Genomic DNA, 7,876 nt, shown 5'->3' with positions numbered 1-7,876 from the left:
GGCGCTAAATATTAGCGCATTTATTTTACCTACAAAATTAGCGACGAAATTTGGGCGACAAAATTTATTAAAACTTAGCGACGAAGTTAACGACAAAAAATCTGCCGCTGAATTATTTTACTTATCAATACATTCGAAAGTTAGTTGCGACAAAATATTTTGTCGCTAATTTCCTAAAATAAAATTTCATTAATTATTAATAGCGACAGAATTTCAGTCCGTCGTTATTTTCATTGCTAAATTTCCGTCTCCCAAAATAAAATTACCCTAGTTAAAAGACTCCAACCATTAGGGCATAAACACAATTTCCTCTCCTCTCTATCAGACTCCCACTTTCACTCTTCTTCAACAAATGTGAGTTTTTTTTCTTCAAACACCAAAAATTGGGTGTGAATCTTACAACTATTCGTTGTCATTTTTCTTGGGTTGAAATAGAAATGCTTGCTTGAGCCCGTGGCGTGCCTGAATCTCCAAACAGAGAATCTGTTTTGGGCTATAATGTCTTTTTCCTTTGCTTTATTAGATGCTTCAATTAGTTCCTCACACGCATGTCTTTTCTCACAGACATGAAGCTGAAATTCGAAGTCGTGCATTGATTTAGGGATTGTATGTCCTTGATAAGGTAAGCTTCTTTGTGATTTCATTCATGTATTGTAGATCTAGGCGAGAAGCTTGTTCATCCTGTCTTGTGCTTTATTTTGGTGTTTTCTTTTCAATGTTTCTCCATCTTTATTCCAGATTTTCTCTACCCTTTGTTATTGTTTTCCTCCCTCGGATTCTGCAGAAATAGCCATGTATGCATGTGATTTTCTTGTTAGTTACCAGCTTTATACTTGTTATAATGTTAAAAACGCGCATATTGGTTCCTTTAAAAGAGTTCATTTTCTCAATCTTGGTCAAACAGGCCAAATGGTTCATCTTATTTTCACAAGAATTCTCAATTTAGAAGAAGCAATTTTGTTATAGTGAAGGCTTCGGATTCATTCAAGAACTACCAGAAAAACAAGTTGAGGTAACCTATTATTTTGTGCATAAATTGAATTTGAGTTTATTTTTTGTTAGAAATTGAGCTGTAATTGTTTACAAAATTGCTTTTTCTGTTTTTTTTAGCAGTAATTTTGTAAAAAGTTTTGAGCTTTTGTGTGAATTTTGTTGTGGGGGTGCTTAGATAACATATGAATTTTGTGCATGGTTTGGATTTGAGTTTATCTTTTTGTTAGAATCGAGCTGTAATTGTATAAAATATTTGTGTAAGAATTCATATAATTTTGTGTGACTGGAACTCGTGGTGTTTTGTGTAAGAATTTTCGTCCACCTATGTAAGAATTGTATAAAATATTTCTGTAAAAATACTGAATTTTCTGAAAGGGCAAAGCGTGATGTGTTTAGATCTATTCTAATACTAAATCACTAACTGAACATATAGATTTAAAATTACACAAATAGTTAAATACTATTTTTATCTTATGATATATAGTCGAGATAAAAAGAACATTTCTACAATCATGGGGTATTGGACCAATATCATGAAGTTGACATTTCTAGAATCATGGGTTATTAGACCAATTTTCGCATGAGTTTTAATTTGCAAAAGGTTTGTTGGCCACTTAATCTTCATGACTTCCATGTTTGAATTAACTGTAAGCATTCTTTGTCATAATGTGAATTTATGGAGGAGCTCATTGAAAGCCAATGAAATTACTGGCAGTTATCTCAGTGCTAATTGTTAAGTGTTTATTGAGTCTTGGATTTAGAAAGTATATTAACTTTTATATGTAACTTATTAATGTTATTACTTTATAAAATTATTTCAGAAGGCTTTCTACTGGGATTCTTCAATTGATAGTGCGGTGTGGATCCAATGGGAGCGTAGGACAGCAAAAAGATACAGTAACTTTGTTAGCAAACTAAAATCAAATAGGGTGCAACCAGACACTATTCCAAATACTGTGTGGGAAAGTTGGTTGAGACTTTGGAAAGATCCTAAGTGTGTTGAAAATTCAGAAATAAATACAAAAAATTATTGTGGTGGGAGCGGAGTTGCCACTGGGACTCACACAGGTGGCTCTGTCAGTGTTGGGGAGCATCGCAAGAGACTTGTAAGTGGATATCAAATATGCTCTATCCTCTACTAGTAATGTTTCAGTGTGATTTCATTTAACTAAATAGAAGGCCAAGGTACTTAGAGAAGACTTGAAAGATTAATATTCAGTCTAAGTTTGTGAATGTTGGAAGATTAATATTCATTTGTTTAGAGTTGTCCTACACAACTGCCTTAGAATGTAATATCTTTGTCATTTTCTCTTGTTTCTCCCCTGAATATTTAAACTGTTTCTGCTTTGCATACTTCTTGGCATGGTGAAATCATATAGATTTAGGCTGGACAGATTTGTACTATGGAATTAAAATGGTTAGATCTGAAAAAGTTCATAACTTTGAATAACAAATATGATTATGGTTTGTTTTTGGAATATATATTGTTCCTCATAAAACATCTGTTGCATAATTCATTCATTTACTTAGAAATTTTTCTGCTCTTGAGTATTCTGCAGATAGATATGAAACTTGAAAGCTGAGATTTCTTTTCATCATTGATGGATTGTAACTCGTTATTTTGTATTGTATAAGCTATTTTGCTGTCATTTGAGTTATGGAAAGCAATTAATGCTTGCGATCCAATTATGCCTTGCCCGGTAGGGTTGCGATCCAATATATATGCAATTGAAATTTTTGTCCTTCCCAAATTTGACTGTCTTCACCTATCCTCTTTGGCCCTCTTCAAAATAGGGGACAAGCTCCAAACTTGGCTTTGGAATTAATACCAATGTCTTCTTTTTTCCTCTCTTTGTTTAGGGCTTTCTTGTGAAGAAACAGTTAGAATGGAACATTGTCATTATGGGATTTGATCGATACTTATGTTGTGATATGGGAAATTGTTCGAATTGGTAATATTTATCAGCAAATACAGTAAAGTACCATGTGACAACTTTGACTTACTAAGAATTGTTTTTTTTCTTCTTTCTTTTTCCTATCACATTTAGTCTCATCACTGAATCTTTATTGCTACTATAGGTTGTGGTTTCTCTTTTCATCTTCTAATATTAACTTGTTCATCAAAATGAAATAAATGTTTTATGGGTCATGTGGTCAAAATTTTGGTGGGTGATGTTCGTACTTTATCCATAATGGGAGATAGTCCTAATTAAGCATGTTTACTTTGGAAGAAAGTACTGGAACTATTTAAAAGCATCTTTCTTTTCTATTTGTGGCGTAGGAGCTTCTTTACCACTTCAAGTGTCTTATTTTAGTAATCTATTTTTTTTTGTGCGTCAATTGTAGTTCCAGTGCAAGTAGGCTTCTAAATATGCTACTACAGGCCAAATCTTCATGGCTTTTTTGGATCTGATGCTATATCGTCAGCAACACCTCCAAATTCTCAATCAACACTAACAGGGAATCTGGATGAGTTATTGATGTGATTGATTCCTGCACTGACAGATCATATAGTTTCTGTAATCATTGAGCGGGTACGCGAATTAGTTTTCTTACTCTCGCAACAGCCAAATACTAATCTTACCAACCACCCATTAGATGTGGCACCTACAGTTCCTACATCTTCTACTGCTGCTAACATTGATGAGGTTCATGCATTGGGCTCTGATGATGACCATAACTCTCCAGCTTCGCATGTTTAGCCTACTTTATTAGGACTTTATTGTTGGTCCTTGTGAATTTTTTGTAATTAATGATATTGTTATATGCATTATGCTATATATTTTGGACCTTGTTGAATATATCGTTAATTTATACTTATATCAGTGCCTTTTTATTTAGTGTATTTAATAGCTTTTATGTAATATACTTGAACAGAGTACATTTAAAATAATAAATAAAAAGAATAAAAAAAATCAGCAATATATTAAAAATAATTAGCGACGGATACTTTTCATAGCTAAAAAATTATCGCGTAAAATTAAATCTTGTGACGAATTGGCGACAAAATATTTTTGTTGCAAAAAAAGCAGGAAGAATTAGCTATAATATGACTAGCGACGGACGATTTCGTCGCTATAAGAACAAACGACGAATTTTGTTATGTATTGCAGCGACGAAAGGCGTCAAAATAACGACGATTATTTCCCTCGCTAAACTTTGCTACAGATATATGTTGTCGCTAATCCGTCGCTAATTCTGCGACGGTTTGGTATTTTTCGTCGCTATAAGCTTAGCTACGAGCATTTTAGGGACCAACTTGAATCTGTCGCTAATACGTCGCAAAACAACTGTAGTGACGGAAAAACATTGATTTAGCGACGGAATGCGGCCATCGCTAAACACTATTTTTTTTGTAGTGTTTGATAGGAAGCGTTTTAGCTCCAAAGTGGGAATTTTCAGTGTGAATCCAAATTAGTCGAGTTCCAAAGTGAATAGGATAGTAGATGGTCCCAATAACTTTGGTATCAATCTATATATCTATATAATTGATGGAATAGAAAATGTGACTTGGCACCTCTCTTTGGCCAAAGATCCTATTTATCTGTTTTCTCCTTTTTTGCCTTTATTTGTCTTCATTCTTTTCATTTAATTTGTTTAATAATTGGAAATTAATCATTTTCTATTCTGTTTATTACATCTCATTATGTCTTCAGTTACAAAATAATTAATTAAAGTACTAAGTAAATGGAGTAACAATCTTTTCTATATGTATTTCTCTATATTAATGGTAATTTTCTATTTTGTTTTTATAGGTGCAAGAAATGGCTAAATTTTTTGTATGCAACGTTTCTATAGGTCCCTGATATTTGTATTTTTAAGAAAAAAAGAACCCAGCCAGCTCCTAGGATTTAAATTTAGTTGCAATGGAGAGGTTAAATTTAGTTCATGCACTTATATCTTATGCCATCTTGAAATCGTATCGTATAGAAATTAGTTGATCCTTTCATTTTTTTTGCATACTAGAGGTTTAGTTTTAATTTTTGAAAAGAAAATCAGCAACATTATATTTGGACTAGATAGATTGAATTGATTGAGATTTTTTCTCTCTCTTTTACCTTATCGTTGTCTAGATAAGGAGTCCAACATTTAGCAGCGCGATAGCTTATTCGGATAAACTCATTTTATTACGTTTCTAATTGTATTTTAAAAGGGTATAGTTTGATGGTTTTATTATGTGAATAGAATTGAAACATGAGAAAATATTATAAGATTTTAATTAAACATACCTCAATTGACAATGAGATTTGTTGGTCTTGATATAAATTAGACGAGCATTATATTATTTTGGAAAGCTACCAATTTAAATCAATTGAATGGGTAAAAGTTTATAACCAGAAGAAAAGAATTGAAAGGAAAAGAACATTGTTTTTTTTTTTATAATAAGGATATTTACATTATAGAAGCATTAAAGATTGTTCTTAGTACATAAGATCTGAGAATGCAGCTTGTCACGACTTGGTAGCCCAATATTTGTGACATTCTGGTTGCTTAGGAGTATTAGTCTATTACAAGCCGTAATGTCTAGTGACTTATTAGAAAGGTAAACAACATTCATATCTTTAGCAAGTTGAGAGTTAACAAAATGAGGTGGTGCTGAATGTAGTTTTGTTGACTTCTTGCATGGTTGCCAAAAGGTGTCTTTGTTTGCATCTGTTGCCAAAAGATAAGCTACTTGGTTTCCTTCCCGGAAGTTATGCCGTAGGGACAGGTCCTTCCGCTGGAGCATCAATAACCTGCATGCATGAATAATATTAGTCATAACAAGATGATCATCACTAAGTGCATGGATAGCACCACTGGAGTCTGTTTCGATTTCTAGTGAAAATAGGTTGTAATGGGTTGCTATTTTCATGCCTTCATGGATTGCCTGAAGTTCTGCATGCAGAGGTGATATAGCTTTATCCATTTTTTGATAACCTAATATCCATCTTCCTTTGTTGTTGCGGAACACTCCCCCAATACCAGATTTATTACCTTCGTGTTTAAAAGCACCATCCGTGTTTAGTTTGTACCAGTCGTGTTGTGGAGGATACCATTTTATGTTAATGCTGGGTTTATCGACCGTTGTTGTGCCAGTGGAGTTGAAAAAGAGGAATTCATAGGCTAGGTTAGAGATGTCTTTCATACGGGGGGATTAGTGGGTGTTATTGATATTGTTGTTGTTTCTATTGATCCAGATTCCCCCATAGAAGGAAAGGTAGGAGATTGTTCCAAAGAATTTTCAGGGGAATTGGGTTTATGGCTCTCAGCTTGGTTAGCCAGTGTTTGTCCGGATCAGTGTTCATATTTGTGATATTGAACTGTCTCCATATCGCTGAGACTATGGGACATGTGAGGAAAATATGAGCAATGGTTTCCTCTTGGTTTTTGCAACTAGAGCAATTGGGGTTTATATTTATTCCAATGCGATGGAGATATGAACGGCAAGGAATCTTATTATGAAGGATTTGCCAAAAGAAGTATCTTATTTTGTTAGGGCAAGGTAGTTTCCATATCCACACAAAGTCTTGGTTACTAATGTCCCCTTGGATTAGTAAGTTGTAGCAAGATTTTGTGTTAAATATCCCGTTTGGGCTGAGACTCCAAAGAGGTTTATCTATGCTTTGGAGGGGTAAGGGGATAGAATTGATTTTGTCCATGATAGAGGAAGGGATAGTAAAAGAAGTTTCCTGAAATTCCATCTTCCTTTATGGTATAATCTCTTAATAGGAAGGTTAGCTTCATATTTGTTTAGAGGGCCCTCAATGCTAGCTCTAAGAGTTGAGACTTGAGGGATCCATTGGGTCTCCCAACTATTAAGATTAGAGCTTTTGCCCGGAAGTCATTGAATTCCTTAGTTACAAATTTCCCAGCCAGTAACCCAGGGTGATGAGGTATTGTTAATGAGTCTCCAAGAGAGACTACCTAGTAAAACAAAATTTATTTGAAAGGGCATCTTTCATTCCTAGACCTCTTAGAATTTTAGGCTTGGTAACGGTGTTCCAATTAATAAGGTGAAGTTGTTTCTGATTTGATGTAGTGCCCCAAATAAAATTCCTTTGAATTTGATCAATAAGTTTAAAGGTTTTTTGGGAGCAAAGTATATTGCATAGCATGGTTTGGGGTAGAGTTGAGAGTAGCAAGGGCTAAGGTAGTCCTACCAGCTATGTTTAGAAAATTGATTTTCCAATTTGAAAGTTTGGCCCGCATTTTCTCAATGATGAATTGGTAGTCTTTTGCTTTGGGAGCATTGTTAAGAATTGGAAACCCCGAGTACTTGCCAAACTTATTGGCTATATTGATGTTAAAACCTGATGCAATTTCTTTGGTAACTTGAATAGGACAGTTTTGGGAGAACAAAATCTTTGATTTTCCTCTATTGATCTTTTGACCAGACATATTGCAAAAAATATTAAGGCATTCTTTGATGGTTTGTAGGTTTCTTTTATCAGTTTTTGCCATGAGGGTAATATCATCTGCAAAAAATAAGTGAGATGCTATTGTTATGATTGCTTAATCTAATGGGGTCCCAAAGATTGATGTCAACTTGGTGACAGATTAGTCAGGATAGCATTTTCATGCACAAAATGAATATGAAAGGGGATAGGGGGCAACCTTGTCTGATACACCTACTTGGTGCAAAGAAAGAGGTTGTAGTGCCATTTACTAAAATGGCAATGTTGCTAGTGCTGATGCAATTCATAGTAAGATTTTTTTATGTTAGTAGGGAATTAGAAGTAAGAAAGGGTTAAGTAGATGAAAGACCATTCCAATCTGTCGAAAGCTTTTTCCAGATCTAATTTTAGAATCATGTAGCCTTTTTTCCCTTTCATTTTTTTAAAATAGCACATCATTTCTTAGATTATGATGGCATTATCAGAAGACCTTCTTCCTTTTAAGA

General features: G+C 34.0%; 1 long non-coding RNA gene across 1 annotated transcript; it reads left to right on the top strand.

The window, feature by feature from the left end:
- Positions 1-240: 240 nt before the first annotated feature.
- LOC107766737 (uncharacterized) lies at positions 241-3,813 on the top strand. The gene is made up of 5 exons (XR_001643778.2): positions 241-354; positions 565-622; positions 905-1,012; positions 1,815-2,099; positions 3,340-3,813. It is a non-coding gene; the product is annotated as an uncharacterized LOC107766737 (long non-coding RNA).
- Positions 3,814-7,876: the final 4,063 nt, after the last annotated feature.

This window comes from Nicotiana tabacum, chromosome 6 (genome assembly GCF_000715075.1).
Source record: "Nicotiana tabacum cultivar K326 chromosome 6, ASM71507v2, whole genome shotgun sequence".
NCBI classification, from domain to species: Eukaryota; Viridiplantae; Streptophyta; class Magnoliopsida; order Solanales; family Solanaceae; genus Nicotiana; species Nicotiana tabacum.
The sequence above is the reverse complement of the archived record's forward strand: the minus strand, read 5'-3'. Positions and strand labels throughout refer to the sequence as shown.